The sequence below is a fragment of the Tamandua tetradactyla genome, chromosome 6 (genome assembly GCF_023851605.1).
Source record: "Tamandua tetradactyla isolate mTamTet1 chromosome 6, mTamTet1.pri, whole genome shotgun sequence".
Classification (NCBI taxonomy): Eukaryota; Metazoa; Chordata; class Mammalia; order Pilosa; family Myrmecophagidae; genus Tamandua; species Tamandua tetradactyla.
The window spans coordinates 34,801,218-34,815,759 of NC_135332.1; the positions used below are offsets into that span (position 1 = coordinate 34,801,218).

Genomic DNA, 14,542 nt, shown 5'->3' on the forward strand with positions numbered 1-14,542 from the left:
TGCCTTTGCAGCAAATCCTCTTGTTATTTCTTTTGTTGACAAAACATATATAAAACACCTACGGTCTCTATTCATTGTTATTTAAAACCTTATTAGATCATAAGTGTAGTGGTATTTTGGATTCATTCCAATGCATAGATCCATATTTGAAGAAATTTTCTTTAAAACTCTGAGGTATATTCAGTACCCATATTGTGCAAAAGTGAAGTTCTTCCCTTTCATAGGATGGGATAAGGTACACGACCAGTGGTTGGGGGCAGTTTACTAGCCTACCAACTATTCATACTGATTTTTTTTTTTGGCATGGGCAGGTTCCAAGAATTGAACCCAGGTCTCCAGCTCGGCAGGCGAGAATTCTTGCACTGAGCCACCGTTGCACCACACTTCACTGATACTTTTAAAATGTAGATTAGATAACATTACCCCTCTCCCCATATGATCACAGTAAAAGCCAAGGCTTTGAGTGGTCTAGAAAACCAAGTATTCTCAACCAGTTTTGGGTGACTGAATTCAGTCCTTATGTGCATCCATTGTATGTAATGAATTTACTTCTCTCTTATGCATCTAGAATGGTGCATAGGTTTGTGACATCTTAGGGATAATTAAGAAAATAATCATCCAAATCATTTTCTAAATTGTGCAATTCCCTCACAGAGGACAGAGATAATGACTATCAGCTCTTTAAACTCCAACCATATTCCCCTTGAAGAACCCTAACCTGTGTCTTCTGTTTCTATCCTCCTTGCTTGCCCTGCTTCAGACAAATATGCTCTCACCTCATGACCTTTGCACTTGATGTTCCTTCTGTTTAGAATCTCCCCCCACCCCGATAATGCGTGACTTGTTCTCTCCCCCCTCCACCCCCCAACCCCAATAATGCATGGCTTGTTCTCTTCCCTTTGCAGGTATTAACTACCACCTCTTAGCACAACTGATAAGGCATACTGGCTCCCCCAACTTCTACCCCCCTCCCACACACACACACATACTCTGGACCCCTTTCCTGTTTTAATTTTCTTAATATCATTTATCACACATAGAAATTATTCTGCTCTTTTGTACTTTCTGTTTCCTCTCCTAAATTAGAACAACATCTCCAAGAAAGCAGGATTTTTGTAAGCTGTTCTCACTCCTGTGTCTCATCAAAGAGTGCTTACTATACAGTAATTTCTCAATAGAATGAATAAATGAAGTCTAATAGAAATTAATATTAATGATTACATGTTCTTTGGCATGCTGAAATAGAAAAAATTAATAGTATGTTCTCGTTATTGTGATCAAGTTAGAACATCAGGTTTGAAATGTCAGTGGTAAGATGAGAATAATTCTGCCTCAGAGAGATGGAACACATGATTTTTCACAGGCCTTTCTAACTTATGAGTTTCCCACAAAGACACAAGGAACTCTGTATAAGTAAAATACCACACCAGCATCCCTTCATCAAGACTTCAAGCTTCTCCTGGTCTACTGGATATCTCTGAGGTCAAGCATAGGCTGGCTTCCAAGTCCATCTGCACAGTCAACCCATAAAACAGGATTTACATTTCCAGGCTGCAGGGTTACTAGAAACAGTGTGTGAACTGCCACTTCCCAGGACATTTAGGCAAAAAATGTGCAATGTCCTCTCTATTTTCAGATCTACAAACTGAAAAAGAGTTTCTGTCCTCACAGTATCCACTCTTCAAAGTGATCTCCAATGCATCACATCCATGCCTTTGTCTATATTCCCTCTGAAGGTAAATTTGTGCATAGAATTTAGAAAAAGTGAAACTGTGCCAATCCTGGGTCCAGGCCTTAAAAAGGACAGACAGTTTCTACTTTCATGCTCCTGGAAGTGTTGAGTTGCCATACTAGAGTTCCAGGTACCCTGATGGAGGAAATAGATTGAGACACGATGTGAAGAATGTAGAACTGAGACTACGTGGAGAGATGAAAACCAAGACATCCCAGTGCTCCAGCTGCGCCCAGTCTTCTGGCTGTCCATCAATGCATTAGACATGTGAATGGGACCTCTTGGATACCGCAGCTCAGTAGAGGCCTCAGATGATGTTTCATGCAACCCGTCTGCATGAAACAGGAAAAACACCCAGCTGAAGCTAGCCGACCTACAGAATCACGACAAATGACCGATGTTAAAATGGTTGCTGTGTTGAAGCACTAACTTTGGGTTTGTTTTTTTTAATGCAGCAATAGAGAACTAAAACTACTATGACCTCATATCCCTAACTGGGGTGAAGAAGGTATGGACAGGGTCCTTTCTGTAGGGACATACAAGATTCTAAGATCTCTGCTACTTTCCTGTCTCATGCCCTGCTTCTCAGTGTAGAAGCAATGGAGATAGCTGAAAATGGTGTGGGAATAGCTATCTCAACAATGACTTTTCCCAATCCATTTTGTCTTTAGCAGACAAAGATTTTGAATTTTAAAACCTGAAGCCTTTCTCTTCTAATTATGTGACCACAGAGTAGTACTGGCTTTGTAGATTACATATCAGATGAGAATGAAGGTAATAAAAGTTTTAGAAGGCTGAATGCATTTTAGGGAAACCCCATAACACTTCACATAACATCCTGCCACATCTCTTTAGACCAGATAAATGTCACACCAAATCCTCCTGGTCTGACAGACTATTCTGCTACAGAAAGGTGCCCCCAGTTTGTATGTACCGGAGTTGACCCAATAGTTGAACTATTATATAAAAGATCCATTGGATTATCTTACCAGTAAAATAGCTTGGACCCTTAAGGTATAAAATAAAATATAAAAAAACAACCTTAAAACAAGAATGTATCTTGTATTCAATAAAAGAACTGAAAGATTTCAGGATTAGGAGCTTCACTGAATAAGATTTCTAAGTCAACTGAAAGTTGAAACAAAGTTGAGACTTAGTGAGCAATCAGGGAGTCATAAGTAGAGTTCTTATTCTTTCTCTTGAATTTATATTTTCTTTCCTTTATTTCATTTCTATTCTATGGGCTCTGAAATAGCTTATCCAGCTGATTTTTCTTAAAGGAAATAAATGTAAGAATCTAGTCTATTCACACTCAAAACCTAATGAACAAACAAAACCCCATATAAAAAGATGTGTTAAATAATTAAACGAGCAGATTATTATTACAGTGAATTAAATAAACGGATGTGGTATATCTCTAATACCCTCGTGTAAAGCCTGTTTTAATTCTATAATCCCAACTGGATGCTACATACTTAAATGAGCACTATTAACTTATACTTTTTTCAATTCTGTTTAGAAACATAATAACAGTTGAGAGACATTTATTAAGAAAACATCAACTCTATTTGCACATTCTTAAAATGAATATTAGAAAAACAGAATTTTAATTTTCATGTGCATAATTTGTTAATATAATTAGAATGAAATACAATTAGGTACTTTCAGATCTTTCAGTGTTAATTAAAAAGCTAATAACTTGAATGACTATAATTACTGAATTAGTGGGGCTAATGCTCCAGGCAGTTAATCCTTTATTTGTCATTTACTGAAGATCACTTAACTAGGATGCCATCTTTATGTGAGAAGTCCCTACCAGTGGAATTTCATGAATTGTAAGGTCCTTAAATCTTAGAAGGTCCATGAACTATTTGCCAATACAATACAATGTATCCTACTCTGGGGTTTTCCTTATGTCCAGGCACGTCTGCCATTGACTCAGTCCATTAAAAAAAAATTTTTTTTTAGTAATTTCACTGCCTTACTAAACCCTAGTTACGATTTCTAGGCATAAAAGAAAGGAATAGTAGTTACACTTAAAAATTAAGAATAAAGGACTCCAGCTCTACGATTTAAGAAACTTATCAATATTGGATTTAATTAGAAATAATACCTAAGAGTTGACAATATGAACATGTAAAGGATAATATTAGCAGTTGTTAGAAACAGATCAAATAGTGTTTGATGGTTTTTGTAATGATGAAACTTCATGAGTCCATAATGCCTAAAAAGTACAAAACACCTCATAGATCACCTTTGGATGATGCTAGGGAATCAGTTCATTATTCTTAAAATTAACAATTAAAGAGAAGGAAAAAATATTGTCTTTACTATACAAACCATAGACTTAGAATATTGTCACCTTGTAAACTCTAATAAAATAAAGGATCTAGGCAATAATTAATGGCTGCTAAAATCATTACGTTAGAAGAGAACAGAGCAATCTAAATAACATCCAAACCCACTTCAATATTGACTTCTATATCATTAAGCTTTTGTTGTAATAATGTTGCTCAACAAATAATCTCCAAACCCAGTAACACACAACAACAAACATTTATTTCCAGTTGAAACAATTGGACCTATAGGTTGTCTGAGTATAAATTGAGCTCAGTTCCCAATTGTGGTTGTTTCAGGGCTACTTCTGTATCTTCACAATCTGTAACCTGAAGTGAAAGAAGCTGCCGCTATGTGGAACAGATAATCCATAGTGTGGAAGGCAGGAGTTCTGGAGGCTGAGCCAGACGATGCAAACACAGTTACAGCTTTGACACATTTATGATGTATGTTATTTCCACTCATGTTCCATGGTCTGAACCAAGTCAAATGGCCAAGTCTAATTCCAATGGAATGGGCAGATATATTCATCTTATGATGGTTAGGGAGAGGGAAGCATGAGAAAAAGAAGAGAGATTATTTGTTGAACAATAATGCAATTTACCATAACATCACAAAAACACCATTTATTATATGCTTCCTGATGTAATAAAATCAGAAATATGTAACCCATCATGTGAAGTATTCTAATTGGCTCTATGTCAACTATAACTTAACAGGAGATAAAGGGGGCAGAGGAACATGTTAACAAAACATCATGAGGAAGCAATTGACAAAAATCTCCAAAGACATTGTAAGGGGATGTAACTGAGAAATCAGGATTTAAGGGATGATTTTGATTACTGAATCATTATATAGCTATTCCTTTTTGTTTTCTGGTATATTGGAGTAGATAAAGGGAAATTCCTGAAATCTCTCAACTATAATGTAGTTATCTCTGATAATGATTGTATAGACCTTATCTTTTGACTCTGTGATTGTAAAAACCTTGGGAATAACCTCATTTGTACCCAGTTATCCAGTTTTTCAACTTTAGAATCTTTTAATCACCAAAGACAGCCCCTGATGTTTATTAACAAAGGGTCTTGAGTCAGCCCAGAATTAATCCACCCTAAATCCAAAGTAATCTTAATAACCAAGACTGGATCTAACCAAAACAAGCCCACCTGACATGCGCAGTAGCTTAGACTTTAACTGCAAGTCACCTATACCTCACTCTGCCATTTTCGTACATGCATTCTGTGACTAGGCATGCAGTCGATCTGCACATGCTTAATAACCAGGTCCCCTCTAACTGCATCATCTGGGGCCACTGTGCTCATTATCCTAAACCCTGCCCATCTTTTCTCTAATAAAACTATCAGAATTTCTGCAGTTTGGGGAGACAGATTTTGGGCCATTAGGCCATCTACTCTCCTGTACACACCTAGTAATAAACTCTTTTTCTCTTTGAAACCTCGGTGTCTCAAGAATTGGTTATTGAGCTCATTGGGCAAAAGAATCCACGGCCTTTGTTCGGTAACAGGGATAATAATAAAAGATGGAGAAGAAATATACAGATTAAAAGACATTAAAAGAAATTTCAAAGAAATGCGATGTGTGGACCTTGGATGGATCATAAGTGGAACGAATCAAATGTAAAGTAACATTTATGAAACAATTAGGATGATTGGAGCAAAATACGCCTATCTGATCATAATAACAAGTGCTAATTTTCTTATGTGTTTGGTATGATGGTTTATGGTTATGGTTTTCAAAATAATATTGTATTTTATAAATATATACTGAAATATTTAAGAGTGAAATGAAATGAGATGTGATGCAAACCATTTTAAGGATGGGAATGGGAAGTGGGGAGGAGTCTAGATGAAATGACACTGGTGTGGGTGAGGACATCATAGGAGTTCATGATCCTATTCTCTCTAAACTCTGAGTCATTTTCACTTTTCATAAAAAAAAGTGTAAAAGAAAAGAAAGAATTTCTTTCCACCAGATAGAAATGAATGTGCTTAAGTGGATGTTCTTTGACATAATGTTTTATTGTGGTCCTTTGCTTAAAACTTCCTCCTTATGCCCTGGATAAAGAGAAGACTTTTTCATCCCTTTGTGATAAAAACATAATAGCAAAAACTAAAGTCTCTCAGCATGCATTCCAAAGATTAAAAAAGTGTAAGTCACGAAGCTTTCTGCTAAGAAATAAACAATAGGGTCCAAAAAACTCTTTCCCATAAAATAGCAAAGGAAGACCTCAAAAACATGTTCAGACTTGCCCAAAGAATGTCCTTTAATCAGCACTAAGCAATTCTATGCAAGCAAGAGGGTACTGCATTGCATTAGGAGAGCTGTCCCTTGGCAATGGAAATCTACCCTGTTCATTTAGCAACTACAAACTCTATTATTTCACATACCCAAGGAAACAGAGCCACTGACCAGTTTACACATGTTGTTATAAGTGAATACAAATGTGCTTATTTTGTTGGGAAAATATCAATTTTATTTGCAATTCCAAATGGTACATATTTTTAGAAGCCACACATACAGAATGGTATTTCACAAGAACCAGCATTTTAACAAAGAATCTTGTGAATATAGCACATACACAAGAAAATGGAAAACGAATACTCCTGCATGGTATTTCAACCCACATTGATTTACCTGAAATCATTAATTCTTCTCAGCAATTTAGAGGACATGATGATGACACACCTGAAAAGCACTCAGAGGAAATACTGGTTCCAAGAGTCTATTCTAATTAACACTTGTCAAACTTCAGCTGCATTTGAAGAGTGTATCACTAGTAATAGATTTCCAGTCCTATTCCACATGGCAAGGCTGTACCCATACAATCTACAGTTTATTACCTTCCATCAGGTATGAGATGAACTTTGCAAGCAGATAAACAAACACAAAAAGGAACATACAAGAACGCAATTTCTTTTATTGCTTAATATATGGCAATTAGGAATAATTTGGAAATTTTTCAAACAGCTTATTTCGGAAAATTCTTAGATCTACTCAGGAGTGATTATTTTCTGCAGTTTTACTCAATAATTTGGTTGCAGCTAGCACTGGCATTAATTCTTAAGGAGTTATCTCTAGCTGTAGAATAGAGGTAAAATGTTTCAAAGGGAGCACTAGATCTGGAATAAGATCTTCAAGCCCTGTTTCTAACAGTAATTAGCTGTGTAACCTTGATCATTTCATTTACCATCTCTGAGTTTCATTTTCCTTTTTCTGCGAAAAAGAAATAATACAGCCTGCCTCACGTAATTGTAGTGAAGATTGCATGAGCCTAGCTCAATGGTGAGTACAGAGCAGATATTTAAAAATTTGGGCTTAATCCAAAGTATTCAATGAGAGTGAATAAATGGAAAACTCTGTAAATTGAAAAGCAGTATAAAAATATAAAACCAAAAAACAGGATTATTTTGTCTTTGTAGAAATTTTTTTTTCAGATATCTTGATAATATTTTTACTTGGTTTTCCTTTTTAGTGAAAAGAATAAGTATCAAAACTAAAACCATTCTGTCTTGGGCAGGCCATGGTGGCTCAGTGGCAAAGTTCTCACCTTCCATGCTAGAAACCTGGGGTATGATTTCCGGAGCCTGCCTATGAAAAAAAAAAAAAAAAAATCTGTCTTTTTACCTTGATAAAGGACCACCCTGTTCATAGAATTGTATTAAGCAGGAGCCCATATAAAATGCTATATAAAAATTGCAAAAAACCCCAAAAGGAAAATCTCATGTATAAAATCTTGCCTTTATGAAGGGAGTAGCTTCCCTCTTACATAAAATGCCAGAGAAGCCCAGTGTTTCTTTCTTTCTGTGCAACTTTGATTCACAGCCATGAGATCTGTAATTTACGTACAAATGAGTGTAAGCAAAGGGAAATGTGTAGATTCTTTGTGGTTTTGGCACACCGTGGCCACTTTTAATCCAAAACACTCTCAGAGCTGGCCAATTTTTCTCCTCACATTGGAAGAATGATTTTTTTCTTTTTTTGGCCAGATTCTCGATGTGAGAATTTTCTGGCCTACAGAGAAGGGTTTGTTTAAAAATGCAGAAAGGAGAAAGATCAGAATCCAGGCTAGAACAGAGAAGACCCTGCAACCCTAACTCCACACAGAGTCACACATCAAACTTCAGAAGGAGAGTTGGATGCTCACTGTGAAAAGGTTAATTTTCTTTCCGATGAGTGAAACACTTCCTCAGATACAGAACACGCTCCCGGTATCAATGCTTGTGCTCCTTGGCAATGTTTTGCTTGGGGACTCCACCATGCTCTCGTGAGGATATACATTAAAACATGTTAGCCACAAGGAAGGCAAGACTAAAATTTGCAGAGCTCCACTGAGGATACATGAAGATGAAGAGCAGAGAATGTTGCCATGTCAGATCCCATCTCAGAACTACTGACCTAAAGTAAAAAAACAGCATAAGTCCTACCTGTGGATTGTTTCTCATTGCCATAAATTAAAAATGTCAGTTGCTGACAGTTCTGAGCTGTTCAGATACCACAGTGTGATATCATTCTGTTGACATCTAATCTTCTAGGGGTGTAGTATGTTCTATTTTCTTTCATTAGAAACTTCTTTCACTGCAACATTTAGGCTAAACTTGGAGTCAGTATGATGTGATAAGAAACATCATGGCAATGTCCTCTCCCTTCTCTTCCAGTTCCCACTGGCTTCTGGCTTCCTGCTCCTTCTAGTGGCATTCTCTGACCATATCTGAGTTTTTTCTCTTTATAGAGGACTCCAGTAGTCTGGATTAATGCCCATGCTCACTCAGTTGGTCACACCTTAACTAAAGTTAACATCTTCCAAAGGTCCTGTTTATAGTGGGTTCAAACCCACAAGGACACGGGTTAAATTTAAGAACATGTCTAAATTGGGGCATACAATTTCAGTATACCACAAGCTGTCTATGTGAAGTACAAATTTTCAGTGATAAAAAGCTGGAAGAATCAAGATACTACTCAACAAGCTCACCATTTTATCTGTTATGAACATCTTCCAAAATTCATGCAGTCATGGCTTATTGAATCTAGGCTGAGAGTGACATATATCACACACTGTCCTGACCCCAGTGTTACTGACATCAGTTACTACCCATATTTTACATATCAAAAAAGAGAATACAATAAAATTTAAAAACACCTAAGACTTGGATAACAACCTGCCCAAAGTTCATATGTGAGAACTATGATTAATGTAGTTGCTTTCTATTTATTGTGTTCCCTGATTTATTGGAAAGAATCCTAAATTTGGAGTAAATATCTGTGCTTTTGTCCCAATTCAAGTAACTTTGGGAATGTCTAAAATGTAAAGGTTTTCTTTGAGTCCCAACTTTCTCATTAGTAAATGTGAAGAGTAGGGTATGCAAGGTCCACGAGTTAGGAAAAAGGCAGGTGTGTCAAAGAAGCAAAAGAAGAGTTAAGTGTGGCAGGAACATAATTTTTAAAACCTTGGAGGCTGTGATATTCTACGATGAAGAAAAGACTCAAGGCTAATCTTGCAGGGCACTGGATACCAAGAAGAAAAGGTTGTTTTTTTAAGCAATGAAATGCAAAGCCACTGAAGATTTTTAAGAAAGTTACTACATGATCTGAATTCCTTTTTTAAAGTTCACCCTGGTTGAAATATTCATGTTTGCTATGGTTTGACAACCATTTCTTTGTTTATTTATCCATTCATTCATTTACTGAACAAGAAATTGCTAAGTGCTGGCTTTAGCATACATCCGTACCCAGAGTTTACTATACCAGCAACATCCCTTATTTACTAAACAAATATATATTCACTAATAGCAAATGGTAAATGCGTAAATTCCCCAGTAATTCCTGAATCTTAACAAGCTGTACAATACTACACACATGTCCCTTTAATATAAACTAGTTGTTTATCTTGATTGTCAACCAACGATTGAACCAAAGTATATTTTTTCCAGAATCAGCTGGTTATTTTAGCCCCATGCTCTTGTTCCTTAGTATGTTAGTTTTCTTGCCTTATATATTTCAGATAAGAACTTTAAAATTATGGGAAATGGTAAATATAAGTTATTTTGACAAGCAGATACCAGGTTCTAACAATGATAAATAGTTCTTATAATATCACCTACAGAGAGCATACTGACACATATTATAGAGCTGAGGGCTTTCAGTCTTGATATAACTTCTTCATTGAAAATGATGCATTCCATTTCTTCAAAGAGATTTGGGAAAATCTAGAGAACTCCTCTGAAGATTCCATCTACCTCCAATTGCATCCATATACTGGAAAAGTACAGCCCCCCCACAGTGACCAAACACACTAAACAGCTAATAGATGTCCCTCAAAACAGTTCTAGAAAGGGGATTATGTGATGCATTCTTCCTGGGATGTATGTATTTAAAATGAGACTACAAATCACATTCTCTCCCTTAAAGCAATTCTGCCAGGTCCCAAACTGGGAATACACCTTTAATTGATAAATTGAAATGACTGAGCATATTTCCTGTGCTTTCCATCCACACTACCATCTCCTGCTCTTAAGGGTCTATATGTGATCCTTATTAGGTTTTTATAAAAAGGAGATTTGAAATTAAGAGTTCTTTGTTAATTTGTCTATTTGTTAAGCTCCCAGTTTAAAATTAAATGTGCAAATTGTAAGCTACCTGGGGCAGGATTTCTTTGACACAAGAAATGAAATGGGAAGCATTTTGTATGTATTTGTTGCTGGGATAGATTAAGTAAAAAATATAGGTATGGCTTCAAGCTATACCCTGGAGAAACTGCCCATTTACCAAATGTTTATACCTCTCCTCATCTTCCCAGGCTATGGCCAATGGTGACACCTTAGCTTGTACCTAGTTCTTTACACTTTGACAAATGCTAAATTTGTCACATTATTAAAGATTCACAGAGTTTCCTAGAGGATAAGTCACTCAGAATAAATTCCATAAAATGAGAGGTTTGTCTTAGTTTTGCCAGAGCAGCCACACAATGGGATGGCTTAAACAATAAGAATTTATTGGTTCATGGTTTGAGAGGTAAGATGTCCTGATTCAAAGCATTGGCAAGGTCAAGTTTTCTCTTGGCCTGTAGCATTCTGGGGATGGCTTCCTAGACTCCTACGGTTCTCTGACTTGTAGCTCTGCCTCTGTCACATGGAGATGTCATTGGTCTCCTTCCTGTGGCTTTCTCTGACTTCTGGTTTCTCTTTATGAGGAGCTCAGTAATACAGATTAAGGCTGACCCTGATTCAGTTTGGCCATTGGTAAGTAGGATCTTAGAAGATCCTATTCATAAATGAGTCCAAACCTTAACTGATGCAAAAGGTCCTGCTTACAAATGGGTTCAAACCCACAGGAATGTGGATTAAGATGTCATTTGTTGGAGCATATAATTCAATTTACCATAAGGGTTAAGACAGCTATTTCCCGCATTCTGAATTTTACACTGGCAGATAAAAGATTACTTTTATTATATTTGGGACATTTTGTTAAAAGTAATCACTACTTGGTAGAATTCTCGCCTGCCATGCGGGAGACCCGGGTTCGATTCCTGGTCCATGCACTTCCCTCAAAACAAACAAGCAAAATAAGCAAGCAAACAAAAAATTCAACAAACAGTGCTGCAATAACAGGCGACTCACACGGAAAAATAATGAAATTGACCCCACCATACAGCATACAAAAAAAATAAATCACTACTGAGATTAAGGCTTTGCTGTTCCCAGACACACCCGCCTAGTGATAGATGCTTATTTCTTAAGAAAAGATGATTCACTTTAAAGCTATTTTGTTTGATTATTTCCAGGGGAAGTGAAATTTGAGATTAGTGTTGAAGGATGAGAGAGAGCAGAAAAAAGTGAGGAGGAATTTGGAGGTTATTCTAGTCAGATCTAAAACAGTGATTATCAAACTGTGGTCCCAGAACCCAGATCATTAGCCCTGCCTGGGAACTTGTTAGAAATGCATATTCTCTGACCTCACATCAGACCTGCTGAATCAGAAACTGGGGATGGAGCCCAGAAGTCTGCACCATAACAAGCCCTGCAGGTGCTTTTGGTGTGCCTTAATTTTGAGGACCACTGTGCTAGAACTTGAAATTTGAAAGGAAAACAGTGAAATCGAAAGACTGCAATTTCTTCAGTCTGGCTCAATTTTAGATTAAATGTGGACAGTGATAAAGCTTAAGGATAAAAATGTAGGCAGAAGCCAGATATCAACATATATCTCATGCCCTTTTTCGAATTTGTACCATATCAATTAGGATGATGGAGCACTACTGAAATGTTTATAAGCAGGGAATTAATAAGGACTTTGTTAAGATAACTCTAGGAGCAATGTAAGAAATAGACTGAGTTCCTGAATGGATGCGGTTGCCCAAGGAAACAAAGTAAGTATCGGTTGGGAAATTAAATGTCACATTTACAGGAGACTTCCAGAAACTGGGAAAATTACTTAACTCCAAGATAGGGTGGGTTGAAGAAGAGGTAAAAGATGAAGATCTTTGACAGGCTTGTATCAAGGAGTATATGATGAAGCTACTAAAAGCATTTTGAAATAGCTAAGAGGTACAGTTTTCATAAAAAAGATAATGAAATTAGTTTTTGGATTTGTTTTATTTGAAATCCCTTTGGGCATTCAGATTGGTTTAGAACTCAGAGTTCTGGTGATCAACAACGTATAGCTGAAAACTTAAATTGTGGGAGTAAATGAAATATCCTAAGGGAACTACATAAGAGAGAAGAGAACTGAGTGGAAAAGCCTTGAAATAGCTACAAAAAGAGAAAGAAAGAAAGAAAAAAGACCTTGAAGGGTATGCTGGAAAGCAAAGAAGGTGTCAAAGGAATTTTAGTCTAATTTTTTTCACTACCATCATGTATCCAGTCATTTATTGTCTATCTATAGAAATCACTGCCTTAATTATAAAACTATGGTGAACCCCAAAGAGCTAGAGTTTGCATAATTTTGAGAGAGCAGTCTTTTTCAAAGTTGAAGTAAATGTTTAGAAAACTACTAAAAAATCTAAACCAATAATGTTTTTAAAATATATAATTAACCTAATAATAAACAGGGAAAACAACATTTACTTAATCTTCGAATTCAGAAATAAAACCTGATTTGAAGTACAACTTTAAATGCCCATAATTTGGATGATTAGGAAAAAATTAATAATCATAAAAAGGAAACTATTTAAAAAGCAAGTCAGTTCTCCCCTTTCTCCATCAGCATTCAGCATCCCATGAAATGAAGGATCACTGTATACTTATCCAATATTCCTCTTCCCCACTTTTTTTCCCCAAATAAAAGCTTTACTAAATTCGATGAAAATTCCATTTAAAAAGTCAGTTTTTAGTAAGAATTCGTTTCCATAATATTCCTGGGTCCTAGAGAGGTTTTGTAAGGATATCATGCCACTTCATGAAATTTTGGAGCTATCAGTGCGATTATGAGCAAACTCAAATACCGAAAGACAATGTGGTAGGTAGGGGAAAAAAGTTGAACATAAACCAGCATTCTAATCCTCATCTTGGCACATCTAATAGTCGATGCCATTTTTTTTTTTTTTTTTTTTTTTTTTTTGCAAGCAGATCACCCTACAAGAAAAATTTGCAATACTGTTTAAAACATCTTTTTGTCTCTCGTGGCTTAGCTGACTTTACCCCTGCTTAACTTTTGCAGGGAACATGCACACAAACACAATTTGGGGGTGAAGAGGGGTATAAGACAAATTACTTCTTTCCCCAAATGTATCTCCTTTCTCTCGAAATTATAGATAATGATGCTAGAACTGTAATTACTGAAGGAGTTTAGAGTGGTAATTACTGAACTAATCTCAAAATGGTAGTGACTGCAGCACAACAAAACTCACTTTGTAGCTGTCAGAATTACTAGGAATGCAACAAACATCTTATGTTTGCAAGCCCAGATGCTGCACCAAACAAATTACCACAACGACCTGCTACATACATTTGATTTTGTAATGCGAAATCCCATTAAACTTGAATAACTTTAAGTTGTGATTGCTAAAGCTAAACAAGTTTTGAAGAGGGTGGGAGGAGGGAAGATGGTCGGTTTAAAGATACTTCCCTGGGATCCTGCTGAATTTCGAAGCCTGTGACTTTGCAAACAGCCCTACCTTCTCTAGCTTCCAATGATATGGAAGTTTGGAAGTTTAAGGGAATATTCAACTGGCCTCAAAATAAAGCATCGGAGTTTAGAGATTGTGGGTCAAGACTGCAAAGGAGACTGGATATTTCCAAGGCACGAGAACGCCCATGGAAAATGTAGTTTCAACCCCACTTCCTGCACCTCCCCACCGGAGTCCGAAGTACAGCTGACCCCACCTCCCTTCAAGACGCAGAGAACAAGTTCTCGGTTCCAGCTGCCTTTCCTTCCCCCTAGCTGCCAGAACGTGATTTCTTCACCCAACTCTTCACCAACAGGCCCTCTGCTCTGCTGCCCTTTCTCCCTTTCCCTTTGTGA

At 36.7% G+C, this 14,542-nt stretch overlaps 1 long non-coding RNA gene across 1 annotated transcript; it reads right to left on the reverse strand.

The window, feature by feature from the left end:
- Nucleotides 1–4,269: 4,269 nt before the first annotated feature.
- LOC143685946 (uncharacterized) lies at nucleotides 4,270–14,524 on the reverse strand. The gene is made up of 3 exons (XR_013176811.1): nucleotides 14,404–14,524; nucleotides 8,235–8,485; nucleotides 4,270–4,600 (listed from the first exon to the last, which is right to left on the reverse strand). It is a non-coding gene; the product is annotated as an uncharacterized LOC143685946 (long non-coding RNA).
- Between the last annotated feature and the right edge of the window lie 18 nt (nucleotides 14,525–14,542).